This window comes from Armigeres subalbatus, chromosome 2 (assembly GCF_024139115.2).
Source record: "Armigeres subalbatus isolate Guangzhou_Male chromosome 2, GZ_Asu_2, whole genome shotgun sequence".
NCBI classification, from domain to species: domain Eukaryota; kingdom Metazoa; phylum Arthropoda; class Insecta; order Diptera; family Culicidae; genus Armigeres; species Armigeres subalbatus.
Genome location: NC_085140.1, coordinates 223,956,251 through 223,977,025, shown reverse-complemented (window position 1 = coordinate 223,977,025; position 20,775 = coordinate 223,956,251). Strand labels below are relative to the sequence as shown.

At 43.7% G+C, this 20,775-nt stretch overlaps 1 long non-coding RNA gene across 1 annotated transcript; it reads left to right on the top strand.

The window, feature by feature from the left end:
- The first annotated feature begins 443 nt into the window (after positions 1-443).
- On the top strand, positions 444-9,649 carry LOC134211755 (uncharacterized). The gene is made up of 4 exons (XR_009979084.1): positions 444-553; positions 673-733; positions 838-1,408; positions 8,504-9,649. It is a non-coding gene; the product is annotated as an uncharacterized LOC134211755 (long non-coding RNA).
- The last annotated feature ends 11,126 nt before the right edge of the window (positions 9,650-20,775 follow it).

The following is a 20,775-nucleotide window of genomic DNA, read 5'->3' as shown; positions in this document are numbered from 1 at the left end:
CAAGCTACCGTACCTCCAAACACTCGCAGAATGTAGCCGCTCATCGATCGCCTGTCGTTTATGTCGTTTCCCCAATCGGCATCATTTTTTTTTTTTTTGACTTTATTAGAGTGATTTTTAAGTTTGACAAAGTTCATCACTTAAAGAAAAGAAAAAGCCAGAGGGGCTTTTTACTCGAGCCCAACCTAGGGGTCTCGCCTTAATTATTTATTCGAGGACTAACAGATTAAAAAAGTGTTTCGGCGATTGCCTGATTTAATTTGAAATGGAGCTAACAGGCGTCTAACATATTTTACTGGTTTGAGATGTTCGGCTATTGGCCACTAGATGGCGATCATGGTTACCATTTAAGGGTATAAACTAACGCAGAGAGTGGCTCTGTTTTAACGTGTGATCTGCTACCCAGCTATGACAGCTGTCAGTGTTGGTTGTTCAAAACAACTTTTCTTTCGCATGGTGTGTGCGGAAATATTGACGATCTGTAGGATAAAAATAACGAAGAAACCGAGTGGGAGCTTCCAGACGGGAAAATTGAGCGTCGATGATTTCGCAGGTAAGGAGAGCAAAAAAAAAGTATATAAAAAGGTGTTCTGACGAAGAACCTCATGCCAGTTTGAGGTTATGTTTTTCAGTGTTGAGGAATAAAGTGCGGTTTTTCATTTATTTTTCTAGGGGATTGATTCGACTATCGGTACCGTCGAGGATAGTAAACGGACCGTCGAGAATAGTAGAGGTACGGAACCTAAGCTATAAAGTGCTTGCGGAAAAACCGGCGGAAAAACGGCCGGTTAAACCTGTTTTGTTTTGTTTTTCATGGTGTTTTCTGTTTGTTTTCAGGTTATGAGTCGAGTGGAGCAGGTTTTCCCCGTCCACACCCGATGGATGAGAAGATTGAGTCGTCGTTCTGTGATGGGAAGCAGCGGTAAAGATGCGGTTCGGGGCGGAGAGTCCAGTTCGGGATGCAGTTGTATGCTGTTATCGTTCCTACGGATCGCGTTATGGATGTTCCTTGAGCGGTTGGCGTTTCAGAGGATCGATTCCGCCCGATCCTGTAAAGGAGGCTGGACCCTTGGTCGGCGGAGTCCGATGGTGCCCAAGTTCCCCCTGGCGATGCGACCGCAGACGATGAAAAATCCCGCTGGTCGCCTTTGGGTGGAGTCGCATCGGTCTACCGGGGGGGCCCTTCATCGACTTAAGTTGGTTAGGGTATTGGGCATCGGCAGTCGGCGGGATCGAAGAAAGTCTGCTGTTCGGTTCCATCCTCGAACGGGGTGAAAGTGGGTAAGTTAGATTCCAATGAAATCGGTTGGGAGAACCGACATTTCATCTTGTTTCTTCCGTTTTAGGTGCTGCCGAATCCAGAGAGACGTTCCCGGCAGAGTCAAGCCGAAGAGTAAAACTGCCGTTGGTGAGTTTTAGTTTTAGTGATTAGTTTCAATAAGTTTCGGCTTTTGAGGCTATGGTTCGTTTTCTTGGTTAGGGGGATTGATGGTGAACCGGGAGGGGTCCCCATGCTGGTCCCCGTAACTTCCAGTTGGGGGCGACTCGGTAATCCAATTTCCCGTCATGATATGATCCTTTTTAGAGTTGGTTGATCGGTGTAGGAAGCCTGAATACCAAAATGAAACGCCGAGAGGGATCCCCATGCTGGTCCCAAAGAGCTTCCAGTTGGGGGCGACCCGGCGTCTCCGGATGGCTTGGCTTCTCATTCTTCTGTGTGGAAAGTTTTAGCGGTCGGTTGTAATTGAAATTTTTGCTTGCGAGGTTAAAGTTGTTTGATGGTGAGAAAAGAGGATTGACCCCGAGAAGGCCGGATGAAATCCCCATTCCGGCGACGACAGACTCCCGGAGCTTCCAGTTGGAGGTGCCCTGGGGCCGTCATCATCTTCAGCAATCAGTTGTCATGGGTTATGTGAAAAAGTCGGTTGTGTGATCGGCAGTAAGCCGACCGACAGAGACGACCCTATTGTTTGGCGTCTGATGATTTAATAATCCATTCTTTCGGTTGTGTAGACCAGTTCAGGTGGATCTGACTGGTTGACATAGCTAGCGAGACTAAGGAGTGATAATCCAGTTGTCCACCAGCGCCAAGTTGCTGGGATTGTGGATTAGGTGTTCACAAGGTTAAGCCAGCCCTCTTGAAACTAATCTGTTCGAAAGCTCCAGTGATTCCGCTTGATTTTTTTTTTGGTTGGGGAACAACGTATCGCTCCCGGAAGTGCCGGTAGGAATTCCCATTCCGTTCCCACTAGCTTACGGTTGGGTTCGTCCCGACACCCCCGGGGCCGTCATCGTCCCACATATCCAGGTTGAGGAGTTGTCCGTTTCTTGTAGGGTAGCCAGGGAGGATGTATCGCTCCCGGGAAGACCAGGAGGGATCCCCATTCCGGTCCCAATAGCTTCCGGTTGGGGGCGACCTGACATTCCCGGGGCCGTCGTCGTCCAGAGCAGAGGCTTGATAGGTGACAGCAGAAAGGTCCGTTTTCGTTACCGCAGTCAGTTTTGATGGTTTACGTAAGAAGCCGTTGTATGATCGGCAGTAAGCCGACCGACGAAGATATTAGGTGTTCACAAGGTTTAGCCAGCCGGTATGCAGACTACCGTTGCTCTAAAGGATATTCGTTTCACTTGGTGCTTTCGTAGTGAGAAAAATCTCTGGTTGTGGTATCCTGAGACGTCCAAGCAGTATTCGGTGTTGGTTGCTGGTTGGTGTTCACGGTTGCTGATTGCTGACAGTATGGTTACATTAAACCTTGTAATACAACTGTGTGTCTCGGAGGAAGTTAATTACGGCCACGGAAGCCGATTTGTCGTTGGCTAGAACGTTACGGATGCTGGCGGAAAGCCCATATAAGTTTCGTTGGACGTCGTACATGGGACACGTACAAAGAATGTGTTCGACGGAGGAATGAACTCCGCATGCCTCGCAAATTTTCCGGAAAGGAGAGCCACCCATATTATAGGCCAATTTGGAGTGGCCAGTTCTGAGGCGGGATAAGATCCGCTGGTCTTTGAGGTTAGGCAGATCATTCCAAGGTTTGACCGTTGCTTTTACCTTCCTAGGGGCGGTGGTCCGTTGGTTCTGCCACGTTGTGTTCCATGCGTCGTGTATCATTTTGGTCGTCCACTTTTGTAGGTCCTTCGGTGGAACTTTCGGAGAGAGAAGAGGTCCAGAGGTTCCGGAGCCTGCAAGGTGGTCAGCTTTAACATTTCCGGGGACTCCGCAGTGTCCGGGTATCCAGGCGAAAACCGTCCCTGGCAGTGCTTGTTCAACGATGGCTTGGATCCACGGGTGGGTAGGAGAGTCGGATCGGATAGCGGAGAGAACGCTGGCAGAATCTGTTAGGATTAATACCGGATCGTCGCAGGGTATTGTGGCAGCGCGAAGGATAGCAGCGGCTTCAGCTGAAAAGATTGTGCATTGGGCTTGCAGGCTGAGTGAGATGTGTCCGGCGTCCCCGGTAATGCCAATTCCGACACCAGCATTGGTCTTCGAACCATCCGTGTAACGGTGTTTATGGTAAACATAGGTCGTTCCGAGCAATTCAGCAACGGATTTGCGGAGAGCAGCAGAATTATCACCAGCACGGAAGTTGTCTTGGATGTGACTGTCGATGTGAATCTCTGCGGAGAGCCATGATTTGGGCCCATTCCAGTGGACCTTGGCAACAGGTGGGATTTTCAGCTGCGTGGTGGCCTCGAAGAGTTGTTTGCTCTGATGTTGTATTCGTGTTTTGCGGTGTTGTTCAGCTTTACTAGAGAGAGCAGCGGCTCTCTTGCAAAGAGTAGCGACAGCAAGTAGCCGGAAAGGCAAAATACCGGCCTCTACACAGGCCGATTCGGCTGGAGTTGAGGGGAGAAGACCTGATACGATCCGAATGTACGTGTTATATACAGGTTCAAGCGTATTCACTAACTTGTCCATAGCGGTATGGGTAATTTCCAGCCCGTATAGTAGTCGACTGTCCACGATAGCTTTGGCTACCTGGAAACGGATTCGCCGATTATTTGTTCGGTGTTCTTTGGAAATAGTCTTTACGAGGTTAATTCGGCTACGGATGGCATTTTTAACAGCACTAAAGTGCGGCCCGAAGGAAATTGGACGATCGATGAGGACGCCGAGAATTTTAACTGTTTTCTTCAACGGTATGGGTATTCCGTTAACTCTGATAGCCGGGCCATTGATCCTGTGCCGTGCAGTGCAGCAATGACAACGGACGCTTTTTTCGGCTGAGAGCTGGTACCCATTTTTGTTAGTCCATTTGGCTACGGCACTGACAGCGGCTTGGGCTCGTATTCTAGTCAATGGGACGGTGGGCCCAACGATCACAAGCAAAACGTCATCGGCGTATACGAACACATGGACATTTTTAGATAGTGTTTTGAATAAGCTGTTTATAGCTATTAAAAAGAGGGTTACCGCAATAACGGAGCCCTGTGGCACGCCAGTTTCCTCTGAGAAGGCTTTTGAGCGATTGTTGCCGACTGCTACTCTGAAAGTTCTTCCGGTGAGGAAGTTTTTCAGGAAGGTAAGAGTGCGATATCCAACTCCCCAGTCTGCAAGTTGTTCCAGTACGAAGGGGGTCCACGTTCGATTAAAGGCTTTTGAGATGTCAAGCGAGATAAGCTTCGAAGAACCATGCCCGTGTCTGAAGGCGTGCTGTCTGCTGTCAAGCAGTTTGTTGGACTCGAGGAACTCTTTAATCCGTCTGTTTACCATTCTTTCAAAGATTTTGCAGGAGCAGCTTGTGAGGGAGATGGGACGAAACTTTGACGGGTCTTGCGCTTGTACGTTAGATTTGGGAATAGGGACGACGAGACTTTCCGTCCATTCTTTCGGGAAGCTGCCATCCACCCAGAGTTTGTTATAGCAGTCTAGAAGGGCTATTTTTCCGGTGGGGGAAAGGTTCTTCAGAAGAGGGTAACCAACTTCATCAGGACCAGCTGAGTTTCCATTGCAGCATGCCAAGGCGTAGGATAGTTCCCGGCTTGTGAAAATTTGATCCATTGGGTTATTCTCCGAGCTTCTGGAAAAAACCAGTTTGTCGAGGGAGTTGACAGAAGGCTGTGTTCGCCTGATGAACTCGTCCCCATAGTCAGATATGGAGGCAATCTTAGCAAAGTATTCTCCGAGTTTATCGGCAATAACAACTGGGTCATTGATTCGGGAGCCTTGGATAGAAAGTGTGATGGGAGAGTAGCTTTTTGTGCCGCTGAGAGAATTGATCCTTTTCCAAAGTTCAGCTGAGGTTTGTGTCGAATTGATGGAGTCCAGGAATGATTCCCAACTGGCTTTCTTCGCATCGCGGACGATTTTTCGGCAGTATAGGTGTTTTTCTCGATAGTCATCGAGCGCTTCTTCCCTTGATGAATGGTTCAGAGGTAGCCGTTTAAGTCTGCGTAGGGCTTTTCGCCGAATTTTTACTGCCGCTTTCGTTTCGCTGGACCCCCAGCGGAGTGCTTTGCGCCCGGGGGTGCTGCTGGACCGGGGAATGCATTCTTTGGCGGTCTGAAGGAGTTGCTTAGTTAGTTCCGAGATGTCTTTGGGTGGGTTTCTTCTTATATCCATACCGGTGTCGCATTGGTACGTGACCCAGTCCGCTTTCGAATAAATCCACCTTGGGCGTCGTGAGTTTTCGGACAAGGAAGTACCCGGAAGACCGGTTACTTGTATCGGGTAGTGATCGCTCCCGTAGAGGTCATTATTCACCTCCCATAAGAGCGGACAAGATAAACTTCTACTGACGGCGGTAACGTCAATAGCACTAGAGAAACGACCGTTGAAGTAGGTAGACGATCCGTCGTTGAGTACTTGCATATCATGACTTTCGAAAAGGTTAGCTAAGATGGATCCTCTTGTGTCCGTTCGGTTACAGCCCCAGGCGGGGTGGTGGCTGTTCAGGTCTCCGAGGAAGATTCGAGGTTCTGGTAGCTGTTCAAGAATTTCAGCGACGAGCTGTCGGAAATTGGGGATCTGTCCACAGGGCAGATATGCAGAGAGAACTGATGCATGAATTGGTCCTAGCAGACGGATGGCAATGACGGGGAGGTCTGTCTTAATGCTGATTTCTTCGTAAGGTATACCGTTTAGAATTCCTAGGCCAGTGGAGTGTCGGAAGTTTCTTTTTCGGTTGAAGATCCAAGTGTATTGCCCTCTTAGTGTATGGCTGGCTGCTTTAGCATCAATCTTGTTGGTTTCTTGTAGGGCGAGAATCCATGGACGGCTTCTATCGATTAGGAGCTCAAGATCGCTAAGTCTTGCAAGGTACCCGTTTACATTCCATTGCAGTATAAAATTAATGGGCTTAGGTAATGTAGGCCTTGGAAAACTCCGAGGGGGCTCATCATCGGTCGGAGAAAAGTTTGAAACGGGGGTTTGATTGGTTTCGTAGGTGGTCGAAACAGATTTGTTATTAGTGCTGTCGGTAAAGAGAGCTGGCTGGAAAGGTGATGCACTACGTTGTAAGCTATTGTATCTTGAGTGCCTTGGTTTGTCTGGACTCGCTGTGTTGGGTTGGTCCGATACAGACAGAGCCGAAAAGTTCCCTGGGTGAAGGTATACAGGAGTCTCTGATAGCTGTGAGTAGGGAGAGTTTGAGGTGCCCGCCTGGACGACAGCGCCCGGTCCTAGTGCCTCTATAATGATTTGATCGTAGAGGGCAGAGTCAGTCAATGCTCTTGTGGGTAGGCTGTATTGCAGGTTATACTGATCGTCTCGCTCTATGGATTGATTAGGTTTCTTACTAGCTCTATCGGTGGGGAAAAAAGGTTCGGCCAAAGGTGAAAGCTGGCTGATAAACACTCGCGTTATGTTGTCATCCCGTTCTCCGTTATTTATGAGGGTTGAAAAAGTGTCGTCGTGCATGGGCAGAGCTGATCCGGCGGTTTGCTTAAAATGTTTACTTTCACTTCCTTTCTCGATGAGGACCGCTGGGTGCCAGAGTCGGTTCCCCGATTCCGGTTGGACACAGACTTCCGGTACGAGGGCGCCCTGACTGCCCACACGGTGCCCCCGAGGAAGACTTTGACTTGCGTTTTCTGGTGGTATAGATCCTGGTGACGAGGGAAACGGAACAAAACCACTGATGACCTTGTCACACGGGTTCGGGTTTCGGTACTCTATGAGTCCAAAACTAGTTTCTGTTTCCGTTGTCGGCGGCGTCGTTTCAGTTGTCGGATGTTGGTGATGGGTTGGCATGATTAACTTATTAGCTAAGATGGACTATCGATAGGTTTTTTGTTTGGGCTTTTTCTGATGCTGCTGTGTCAGGTCCACCGGAGAGACATTAGATAGGGACCTTTTTGAAGGGGTGGCTGGCGGTTGAGGAGTGTTGCTGATACGTTGGCTTTTAGGTGCAGGTTTGCGGGAATTTTCTTTGGAGAAAAGTGCGGTGGGTTTGGAAGGGCTGGTCTTTCCTGAGGGTTTCGAAGGTCTGGGTGTAAGATCCTGATCATCGCTGAGAGTAACATTTTCCGAATCCGTGAGAATACCTTTGAAAGGATCGAGAGTTGGTTGGTCGATTTCTATTGGAGATATGGCTGGTGGGTCAGAGGTTTCCGGTATGACCGTAATAAGTTCTGGTTCAGGGTTGCCATTATTGTTGCCTGATTTAGATGCCATATGAAGAGGAGTAGTGGTACATGAGGGTAGAGTTGCTGACGGCATTACGGCCGAGATGAAACGTTCTACTTGGGTGGAGAGAGAAGACATTTGTTTCTCTAAGGCATAGATCCGATGATTTTCAGAGGGCGGGGTTGCAGCGGTTTCCTTCGACTTTAGCAGCTCTTCGATGAATTTATCCTTCTGGGCCAGTTGTTTGGTCAGTAGGTCAATCTTATTGTTCAATGCGGTGAGTATGTCTTCATTGCCCTGAAATGCTACGTGAGCATATGATGGGCCGCCGTTGAGAGAGTCGTACATTCTTTTTGCAGCTGGGTAGGGAATTCCTTTGTCTACCTTGATTCGTTGAATCCCGTTCTCACGTTTATAACGGGGGCAGCTGCGACTCGAAATGGCATGATCGTTAGTTTCACAAAACTTGCAGTATGCTGGGCTGGAGCAGTTTCGGTCTTCGGATATCGGATGAGTTTGAGAACACTTCCCACAGACTGACTCCTTTGTTTGACAACGGGTCTTGGTGTGCCCAAAAGCCCAGCAGTTAAAGCACTGCATGGGATTTGGGTAGTAGGGGCGGGTTTTGCATCTTATGTATCCAAAGTCTATCGATTCTGGTGCGACTGTACCTTTGCAGGTAAGTATGATGGCCGGCGTGTTGATTCGACTGTCCCCTTCTCGACGAGTAATTCTTCTTATCTCCCTAACACCTTGCTCTGCGAGCTCGGTTTGGAGTTCAGCATCTGAAAGGTCCATCACATCCCTACAGCTTACTACACATTTGGTGCAGTTTAGAGTGGGGTGCTCGACTATTTTTACGTTTGTTCCGTCGTGTAGTTGGTCCATGCACAGCAATAACTTTAACTGATGAAGGCTTCTAACTTTTAGGGCATAGGCTCGGGCATAGGTACCACCGCTTTCTTTGAAGGCACCGTCTATGCGGCCGACTTTGGACTCGATGGATTTGCGTATGAGGAAAGGAGCGTTTGGTAAAGGACGATCATCAGTACCGGATAGACGAAGGAGGTGGAGTTCTCCATGTAAGGCTTGCGGGTCCATGTAACTCGGAAGTGTAGCTCCAGTGTGGCTGTTGTCTATTGTGTTCGTTCCTCCGGGTGGCGGATCATTCCACCAGGGTGGTCCATTTCCTGAAATGGCTGCCATTTTGGCAGCAGCCCAGCTGAGAGAGACGACGTGTAGCCGAATTCAAAAGAGGCCAAAGGTCACCGAACAAAACAAGGAAAAAAACCGTGCTAGTAGCGCGGAGCGACAGTCGCTCAAATACCCAAGAGTGTGTACCGAAAAAAAACCTTTGCTTTTTGATTCAAGGTGTGTTAGTTAGAAGGCGAAACTCTTTTTCCCTTCACTTTGCGGATGTTTCACTCGCACCGTTGCTCTCACTTCGCTGATAAACTTCCCCCACGATTGTTTCTTGCAAGCCGGTATCACGAAACGCCGATTCGGAAAAACGGATTCTCTCTACTGTTCGCTTTGATTCACTCTTCTCTCGCGGTAAATTGTTCTTCACATTAAAATTCTTCGGTTGACGACGGTACAGAGCACTCGCTCCACCGGGGGAGGTGAGTATGAGTGGGTATGTATAATTGAGAATGGGACACAATACTTTATCTCTCTTGCATATAGGACCCGGGGTCAGCCCGGGTCAGAAGCGGTCGTTGAACTGACGCGCGCTTGGCGTCCTTATGCACTAGTTCAAACGGAAGACAACTTTTCTTGGTTCAGATTCTACGCCGAAAAAATGGATCACTTGTGGAAGCACTTTAGTACACTGCAAAAATTCCACACATTTTTATTGGCAAAAATCCATTAATTTAATTCATGATTCTAATTAGTGCACACATAACCACTCTCCACGCGAAGTACAAATATAATCTATAATCAAATAAAATGTATGTGTGGTCTCTAATATGCAGTTATTGAATTTATGTGTGGGTACAAATTGCATATATTTGGGTCGCCAAATTGCAAAAATTTATGTGTGCGACAAATATATTCAATATAAATAATTTTCTCAGTGTAGAAGGTTTTCACTGTCCCCTACCAGGACATGTCCTCGGGTAGGGGCTTCAACCGGTGTAAACCCCGGAAGTCCGGTTTCTTTCGCACGCTACTTGTACTTGGTCCGAATCACGGATTTTTGTTCCTCATCCAGTCTTTTGCAGGAAAAAAAAAAAGAAACCGACGATGGCCGGATAACCGGTCAAACTATCGAAAATAACACGACAAACGGTACGCGACGATCACGGTAACGTACAACACTTTAAAAGAAGTTTAAAGACGACACCGAACGAACTAAAAATACACGCAAGCAACAAAACGTCTTGCCGCGCTGAAAGCTAACGACAAACTGCGCCAATCGGCATCAGAGAAAACTTCTAACGTTGCTTCAGCCACTCCACCGTGGAACTCCAGGCCAACATCGAGAGTACCCTTCACATATCGAAGAATGCGTTTTAGGTAGCACCAATGTTCATCAGTAGGACAACTTTGCAACTGACTGAACACATTTACTGCAGCACATAGGTCCGGTCGTGACGTATGAGCTATATAGGCTAGACAGCCTACAAGCTCTCGATACGGCTTGTCCGTTCTTTCCGCTTCATTTCCCTTTTTTAATTTCAGGTGACACTCCACCGGCGTCGCGACCGGCTTACACTCTTCCATGCCAAAGCGCCGAAGGAGACTCTCCAGATATTGCTTTTTGCATTGAAAATTTTCGTTTCGTCACTGAAACCATTGACACTTGTCTTCAGCGACTGCTTCCGCGATAGAGCATTTGCACATTTCATTCACTCATACATCTACATTGCTGTCAAAATGTGCATTTGACAACTAAATTTTCAGCTAAAAGCTCTATTTTTTGACACCGGTGCACTCACACAACCAATCGACATCAGTTGTCAAAAAATCAGGAGTACCAACTTGACCACTATCTCCTTGTCGCCGAGTGCTCGGCGCGGAAACCCAAAGGTGGGAATAAAATTTTGGGGCTTATGCGCAATATCCTCTCTGCGAAATTCGCATGAACCATTTCTCAATGTTCCTCTCGATACGCATTCCAAGAAAACAGCTAATCTCTCCCATATCAGACATGGCGAATTCCTTTTTGAAGCAGCTCTTGATCACTGTAATTGATCTCAAATCACTTCCAACGATGAGAATATCATCAACATATAGGACTAAGATCAATCGTTCGTCGTTCTCTGTTCGTACGTATAAGCACTGATCGTTTTCACTGCGTTTAAACTTCAATCTGATGACAAACTGATGGAACCGTTCGTTCCACGCACGAGAAGCCTGCTTGAGTCCGTACAATGCACGATTTAAGCGACACACATGTTTCGATCCATTGACAAGGCCCTCTGGTGGAGCCATGTAAATCTCCTCCTGTAGTGTTCCATTCAGGAACGCCGTCTTAACATCGAGCTGATGTACTTTTAAACGCTCCTGGTTTGCGACCGCCTTCTTAATCTTGAAGACCCATTTACATGTTATTGGTTTCCTGCCTTCGGGCAACTCTGTCAAGGTCCATAGATTCCAGTCTGCACGCTTGCTCATCTCTGCTAGTGAGTCCGGATAGTTCTCTACGTAGCTTACAGCACTCAAAGCCCATGCAGCATAGTTCATCTCGTAGTCTTTTTGCCAAAAAGGTGGATCACGTTTCCGACTTCTACCTGCGATGACAGGTACACTCTGTTGCTCAGTTTGTGGATTAACCCCTGCTTAACTCTCACATTCATCGGTACTTACACTGTCGCTGTCAGCGCACTCTTGAAACTCATCAGCAGTCTCGTCCAGTTCAGGTAGGCATTCTTTCTTCTCTTCTTCAACTAATTCACTGTTGGACTCTTCCAGATATCTTATACGGAGCATATCTTCGTTTTTGGGATGCACCTTTGCATTCTTCTGCGGCTCTGCGTTCTTCTGAACACTACTGGTTTCGTCAACAATAACATCTCTGGCCGCAACAACTATTTCACGTTTCGGATCCCAAATCCTGTAGCCGTTGCAATGATACCTAAGAAAAATTCCTTTCCACGTCTTCTTATCCAACTTCTTTCGATGTTCTTTCGGAATATGGCAGTATGCAGGACTTCCCCAGACCCTCATCATCGAAACATCAGGCTTTCTACCTTCCCAAAGTTCATAAGGAGTCTTACTTTCAACAATCGCACTTGCCGGGCTCCTATTTACTAAATACGCCGCTGTTTCCACAGCTTCACACCAGAACATTTTGTCCACTCCTGCGCTGAACAGCATCGATCTGGCCTTTTCTTCCAATGTGCGGTTCATCCGCTCAGAAACACCATTTTGTTCAGGTGTGTACGGGATAGTACACTGCATCTCGATACTTTTTGCTTGCAGAACCTATCAAATTCGACACTTCGATATTCACCGCCATTGTCACATACCAATCGCGAAATGCCAACACCGAACTTGGCCGAAGTCATTGCTTCGTATCGTTTGAAATGTCCGAAAACTTCATTTTTCGAGCGCATTGTGTATACAATCGTAAAACGACTCCAGTCATCAATAAAGCTTACGTAATACCGGCTTCCGTCATGACCTACTGGTGTCACCGGACCACATACGTCACTGTGTACAACTTCCAACACACGCGTAGCTCGTTTTTCAGAACGTGCACCGAAAGGCTTCCGTGTTTGCTTCGCATTAACACAAGGCTCACAAATCGTTTCGAGTTTGTCGTTATTCGTACATTTATTCAAGCCGTTCACCATATTTGTCACTAAAATCTTCTCGAAATTCTTCTCACTTAGATGGCCATAACGCTGCTGCCATAATTCATGGCATTTAAAGATTTTGCCACAGGAATACAGTGCGAAATTGTTCACGCTCTTCGGATAAAAATCCATCTCGTACTGGAAACTGCGCCGTTTACCATTGGCAAGTACTTCCGAATCTTGAACAATCTTCACGATGCCCTTTTCAAACACGACCCTCATACCGGTCATTTCGACTTTTCGAATCGAAAAAAGATTACACCGAAGGTCAGGTATATATAAGACATCCTCCAAGATACACTCGCGCCGTTTGTTTCCAGTTATCGCAATCACTCTGACTGTTCCCGAATATTTCGCGGTCGCGGATTTTCCGTTCAGCGCCACTGCTATGTGGATCGGCTTCTTTAGCGGAACTAACTTTTCAAAGAGATTTCGATCGTTTGCCATGTGCTCCGTGGCACCTGAATCGGCATACCACTGTAGCCTGCCATCATCATTGTTACTACCATCAGCAACGAAACAAACACTCTTTTCTGTCACATTCGCACTACTTTTGCCTCTGTATTCTTTCTTCACCTTCTTCTCTGGGCAGTCAATTGCCTTATGCCCAAGTTTATGGCAAACAAAGCACTTCATCTTCTTCACATTTTCCTTCGGCTTCCCCGAAAAAGCAGCAGACTCACGTTTCGCGGTTACCATGTCCACACCTGATCATTTGCACTTAATCTCCTCGTCGAGAAGCCGGCATTTGACAAATTCTAGCGTCATTTTATCTTCCGGCATTGTCTCGAGTGCTGTTACCCGAGGGGCAATCAACTGCATAAATCAGTTGAATTGTAAATACATGCATCTAAAAATACATTAAAAAAAACCTGAAAAATACAAAAATTCTTTTTATTACTTCAATTCGAAATAATTCATTAATACGCCGACAATTCGTCAATACGATGTAAAATACAATTTTAATACCTGATTAATACGCCGGCTGACCAAAAATACGTCAATACCTATCAATACAAATCTGTTTTGACAGATGTGGACTTCTTATTTTGAAGAAGAAAATCACGCACGCAAATAACTCGCGAAGGCACGTAATCTTGATTCCACTTTTATTACCAGGATTATAACCGATTCGATCATCGGTATCTGCACCAAGGAAAATGGACACAACTGAGTTGGACATCGATAATTCCTTTGGAATATTGTGGAGGAGGTCCTTGGAGAACAAATCCCCAGCTGCGGATCCGTTGCTCGTAAAAAATAACAATGTATGAAACATCATTCATCCTAAAACTTTTATATTGTGTCCGTTTGCCGTTTTTCATACTTTTGCTGAAAATGTTTGATATATCATGAATTTTATCATATTTTTAAGTTTCGGCCATATTGATTCTCAAAGTAAAAAATGATTTTTCGGTAAGAAATTATTATTTGAATATCTTTTCTATATCATGCAGTGACAGGTATTCTCTGAAAGTCTCGATGGCAAAATAGGCACCGGACTTTGGTTGAGAAACTATACTCCATTGCACAGTGACGTCACACACGACTTTTGACAGGTACTGGTCCTGTTGTTTACAGACGACTTTATTTTAATTTTGAGATACTTCTATCATTCTTTGGATTTTCTGATCGATAATTACCTAATCTTATCGATAATTACCAATTTTTGAATGTGGAATGTACAGAATGTCTTCAACATCATGGAATATGTAGATTTAATTTGGATGAAAAAAATTCTAAGTCCGAAACGTAAACAACAGGACCAGTACCTGTCAAAATAGTGAGGTTAGGTTTGCCGCGCGCAATGACCTATTGTCTATCCGGGAGAAAGTTAAACCGCTTTTTATACCGAAGTTGGATTTTTCTCCAGATACAGTCCCGACTTCCGAATTCTAAGTTAATGATACGCCGACAATATCAATAAAAATTTTTCCGTGCTTTGTTTTGGAAATAATTTGAGATTTTTCCCTCTCTCCCTTCCATTGCTATTTGTCAGCTTGAGCGAAGCATAGCCGCTATTCCCTCCTCTCTGTTCCTCTACTGTGGAAATTCATAAAGAACTGTATTTGGATGTATGAAGGATTTTGCTTCGACTTCGCGAATAGCCGAAACGAAAAAAATACCTTCAACAATACGCAAAAAATACAAATCATGGTGAAAAATACACGTAAAATACAAATTATGATGAACTTAATACACTACAATACAAAAATACACAAAAATACTTCAATATGTAAAAAAATACGGATATACAAAATAATTCCTCAATACGCCTTGTCAATTCAGGCAGATGAATCGTAAATACGTAAGTTGACAGCCCCTCGCTGTTACCACTGCTGCGAACTTTGGCCCCGAGGTCAGCAGCAAATGACAAACAATATCGATGTCTTCCATTACTGCTCCCGTGGCCCGATACTCACGCACTATTCGATCAAATACCAAAAAATGATCTTGGAGACGGCCACCCTCGTGGCGAAACATCAACAACTTTTTCTTGAGGTGAAGTCGGCTCGCAATACTGCGCCGCTCGAACACTTTCTGCAAAGCGAGCCAAATCGCCCTCGGAGTCGCCTTATCCTGCACGTATTCCAGCATGCTGTCATGTATCCGAGAAATTAAAACCGATTTACACCGTCGTTCTTTCTTCCGTCGCTTTTCCACCTGCTTCTCCTTAGCTTGGCGAGTAGCATCGGTATCTTCTTGTTTCACTTGGAGTTCTTCCACTTCCGCGATTTCGTTTTGGATACATTCTAGCAACTCGTGCTCCTCGAGTACAACTTGAATCCGAAACTTCCAAGTCGCGAAGTTCGAACCATCAAATAACGGAACGCGTACAACTTCCGATTCGATTTCCATTTCGACACTACGCTTTTAGAAACACAATTCCACATAACCACTGGGCACATAACCTGATAATGGGTCGTATGAATAAAAAGTAGCAAAACTCAGCGCTTGTAGTATCTACTCAAAAATAAAGTCCACAGAGAAAACTACATGTTTGATATGAATAAAAACATTTTCGAACTTACGGCAAATGCTACATTCGAACTTAGCCTTTACTACAGTTTACTACCATTTACTACACGGAGAAACGTCAAAACAAAATAGACCCCATGATGACGATGATGATTTCATCATTTTTTTGCGGCTAATCAACAAAAGACATGTCTGTCTGTTTGTTTTCCCTAAATTGGACTTCTATTTTCAAGAACAAAGCCGATTCGCTTAGATTCTGATGAATAATCTGCATTTGAAACATGAGTAGCAACGTCTTGAGCAGACTACAAGAAATCAGTAGTAAACACTACTTTTATTCATAGCGGTTCGGTTGTTTGTAGTATGTTCGAAATGTGTAACGTAGTAACGTCTCTTTTATACATACGAACATGTTCCACAAGTGACGTTTACTACTGAAAATGTAGTAAAGTTGAACTTACTACTTTTTATTCATACGACCCAATATATATGGTAACTCGGACGGTATTAAAACGATTATAACACGCGATACTTTAGAGCTAAAGACAAAAAACATGTGTATTCACATAAGGTTCGATTTCGATTAAAAGAGATAACAATCGTCAAGAAGAAACTGTCACTGAAGGCGACAAGAGAAAACGTCAGATTAGTTTACTATTAGAGCTGTGCGATCTCCGATACTGAAATTGTCACTTATCAAAACGCACCAAGCGGTTTTTGACTGACTTGTGATATTTTGTTCGTACAAGGACAACGGAAATCGTTTCATATCAGTTCAAGCGTACATTTGCAATAGGATATCCTCGTTTATTGGATTGAGAGATTATTTATTTATTATCAGACTAAGGCCGGAGTGGCCTGTGCTGCACATAAAAGTCTTCTCCATTCAGCTCGGTCCATGGCTGCACTTCGCCAACCACGCAGTCTGCGGAGGGTCCGCAAATCGTCCTCCACCTGATCGATCCACCTTGCCTGCTGTGCACCTCGCCTTCTTGTTCCCGTCGGATCGTTGTCGAGAACCATTTTCACCGGATTACTGTCCGACATTCTGGCTACTTACATTCTGCAACTCGTGGTTCATTCGTCTCCTCCACGTACCGTCCGCCATCTGCACCCCACCATAGATGGTACGCAACACTTTCCTTTCAAAAACTCCCAGTGCGCGTTGGTCCTCCACGAGCATCGTCCAGGTCTCGTGTCCGTAGAGAACTACCGGTCTTATAAGCGTTTTGTAGATAGTCAGTTCGGTACGGCGGCAAACTCTATTCGATCGGAGCGTCTTGCGGAGTAAAAAGTACACACTTAAAATAAATCACCGAATTCGGTAAAATTTTACCGAAATCTCAACAGCAGAACTGTTCGGTAAATAATTTAACTGATTTTCGGTGATTTTGACAGTTGAGCAATGGAAAAAATTACAAAAAATCTGTGAAATAAATTACCAAACAGTTCTGCTGTTGAGATTTCGGTAAAATTTACCGAATACGGTGAAATGAGGTACACGTAAAAAAATAACCTTATATGTTATGGCAAAAAACCATTCGAAAATACTTATACTCTTCATTATGCCACCTAATGAATGATCCCATATCAAAAAGTTAATAACATTCATAAGTTAATGAAAAGTATAAATTTTTGAATGTATGTGGCTAATGCGATGTATAAGTTTCTTCTTATACATGTCATTAAGCGCCTGCTTTGGCAAAAAAGTATTAGAAATATTAATAATAAACAACATTAATTTTTTTTACGTGTAAGTGTGTACGTACGATTTCCAGCCACTATGTGCTTCCGAATTTCTCTGCTGGTATCGTTATCGGCGGTCACCAGTGAGCCCAAGTACACGAATTCTTCAACCACCTCGATTTCGTCACCACCGATAGAAACTCGTAGTGGGTGGCTTACATTGACCTCTCTTGAGCCTCTTCCTTTCATGTACTTCGTCTTCGACGTGTGGATTGAGAGATATCCGATACGATTTGCGATCATTTAAATCTGAGTAATGACAAACATGCTTGCGTGGATGATTTTACGACACAGTTTTTATCAGTGTACCTTAGCGTCCCTAACGTCCAAAGAAAAAATGGCAGGACAATTTGTTTACATCTGTTCAAACAGATCATCAGCCTACTACATATTTTTAAGAGAAAATTTTAGTTCATTGGCAACTGCAAGGTTAAAAGAAAAGCAGATAAATAGTCAAGTGTCAAACTTGGGTCGAGGGACCAAATGCAGTACTAGAGGTGGTCCCTAGAATGAGCTCTACAGTGACGTCTTAATTAGTCTTTGGTGTGTACGTTCCATAACAGATTGCAACTCTGGGCGCGCACGTACAGATCTGTCGTATCTGTCATCAAAATATGTTTACTTGAAAAAAGTAGAACACATTTTCGAGGATTCATTTGCTTCTGGTTTTAAAAAACAACTATGATTTTATTTTTATTCCATTTAGGACACTGAATGAGGAGCATCGCAGAACGCAACTAAGAACAACACGGGAAGATTTGAAAACTTTCAGCCCTCGGTAATTTATGTATATTGGATTTGATGCTAAAATTCTAAAGATTATACCGTTTTCCAATGGCATTAAGGTTCCCCCAAACACACGCGACGCGACAGTCGCGACGCGATTCTATCGCTTGGCGACTGCGATTCTGTCGTCGCTGGTATGGAAGGGTAAATGGAACATTGCCTGCAGCGACCCAGCGATAGAATCGCGGCGACTAGTTGTCGCCGTCGCGGCGATGAAATCGCTTAGGTCTGGGGGAGCCTTTACTCCCTTGCGCTTACAATCGAAGAAAGTACCGATGGGTGCTGGGAAATTTGGGTGTGTTTGAGCGATTGTGCGCAGCAATGCAATCAAACTTCCGTAACTGCATACAAATCAAGTTCATCCACGGTAGTGCATTTGAAAAAATAAATAGGAGTTGTATTCGTTTACGATGTAACTAGTTAAATATGATAGGAAAAAAAATACAAAAATATAATATCTCTTTCGCAGAATTACATATACCTATCTCATGCAAGATGTTTTATTTGCTTTTAGGTATGAATAATGGGGATAAGACAAAATGTTTGTACTGGGTCAATCGAATGAAGTCAAAATTATATTCGATCAAAGACTAATATGAATACTAATTATTGCCACGTGAGATAATTCATGAACATTTCCATTAAATCTTGCTCGTTGCTAATTAGCATTAGCATCTTTAAAAATTAATGAAAATTTGGAAATTCGATGAAAATAATTTTCTTAAGGAAAATTAATTTAAACTTTGCATGACGTTGCTGTTCGGCCTCGTAAACCTCATTGTCACTAGAAATACTAGAATAAGAGATCGGCGAAGACGCCATCTTGTTTCCAATCGAACCGTCAAAAGCGGTTCCAATTCGACTTGTTTACTTTTTGCTTCCATAAGAAGCAAGCAAAAAGTTCAAGTGCTGCCAGTATAATTTAAACGATTTCATGCATTTTCATACGTTGCCATTTCGTCAGTTTTTCACTCCGCCGGTCTCTGGTTATAGGGTTGCTAATTGTCACATCCGAAGCCACTGCTATGCACAGCAAAAATAGTTGTTGATTATTACATTCGAAACAGATGCACATAGACTATTCCGTCAGAGCTGTGATATTACACTCTTTCGATGTACACGGCAATTCGTGAGTAACAGCACCGGTGTAATTTGTTTCATGATGTAATTCTGATCGATGACGTATTCGACCGCAACGTAATATATATATATATATATATATATATATATATATATATATATATATATATATATATATATATATATATATATATATCCAGTATTTTACGCACGATAATGGCGGCCGAGTGAGTGCCTTTTTGACATTCAAGAGGTAGAAAATATTTACAATTTTTAATCAATGTAGGCCTTGATTTATTGAAGAACATAGGCACTCATTTTGGTATATACAAACAAAAGAATGTCAAATATTCTCCTATTTGTTTTTCAAAGATATACTATTCTCATTTATTTTTATACTAATTTCATTTTATTTTCTAGGAATGTGGAAGCCACAAGACATCAAGAAATCTATAATGATAAGAACAATGTTTTTTATTTATGATAAAAAAAAAGGATGAGGCTATATCCAGGTAATGCAAGGCTGCGTTCCCAAAGCTCGACTCATTTAAATTCTCTAATACCAAATTCCTTTTAACAATCCGATTCCCATCGATGCAATTCAAATGGACGTTTTATGTGGTTTTATGTACCTTATGCGGGGCTGTGCACAAAAACATTCCGACACCGCCTGTGGAACATAACTCCACGGGCGGCGGAAGTGTCCGTAGCGGATTGACAAGTAAACTTAGAACTTCTAAATGACTGAAGTTACTGTTATTAAATAAAGGACCGAAAACCTGAAAATTATTACATTATTTTGATTATGAATCAATTTGCTTTTGGTCATGTTTTCAGATCTGCTAAATATGTTCAGCGCGGATAAGACAAAATGATGGTATTCATCATCCAATAATTCTGGCAATCACTTAAAAAAATATGTGAGCCATAATCACTTGCAAATACACAGACAGGGATGCCGTGCAACACTAATAAAGTAAAGGAGTTTTCAAGATTCTTTCCTCCCTCACGAAAAGATTCTTAAGGAGTGTAAGGAAATCTCGCTTAACTTTTCAAAAGGACCTAAGTAACATTTTTTTCATGAATTAATTTGAGTACTGCAATCGAAAGCTTTCATGTTTTTCTGTTGATTGCGCTATTCAAATTAATTCATGAAAAAAATGTTACTTAGGTCCTTTTGAAAAGTTAAGCGAGAAATGATAAACTTTTCCTGCTCTCCAGTTCCAAGCAATCAAAAACTAGATCAAGCAAACATTGTTTTAATGAACAATGCAACACGCAACAAATGAACACGCAACGACACAGCTGTATATTTTTTTAGCAAATGGATTCCTAATAGCCATTTGAAAAAGAAAATGGATAGATTCATAGAAACCCTTCTTTGAACAATCTCCATATTTTTGTCTAGTTTCGTCCTTTTCCGTTCAAACCAAATTATGGTTTAGTTCCATCTATCCTTTAATATCTGGAAAATAAAAAGCATTAACAATGATGAGGAATTGAAACGAAAATGTGAAGTATTTGATTTCATGAATATCCTGCGGAAATGGTTGACATTTATGTATTTACTTCGAAAATTGATGTTGTATCATGGCAGACTTGATGAGTTCCAATGTTTTCTACCTCTTGAATGTCAAACTGAGGGGAACTCACACCGCCATTACCGAGCGCAAAATACTGGATATATATATATATATATTAGGGTGGTTCAAAAAATCGATTTTGCTCCATAGTGCTCATCTGATTCTTTACCATGTTCTGAGTGCCCTCTGAAAATTTGAGGTCATTTGGATTAAAACTGATTTA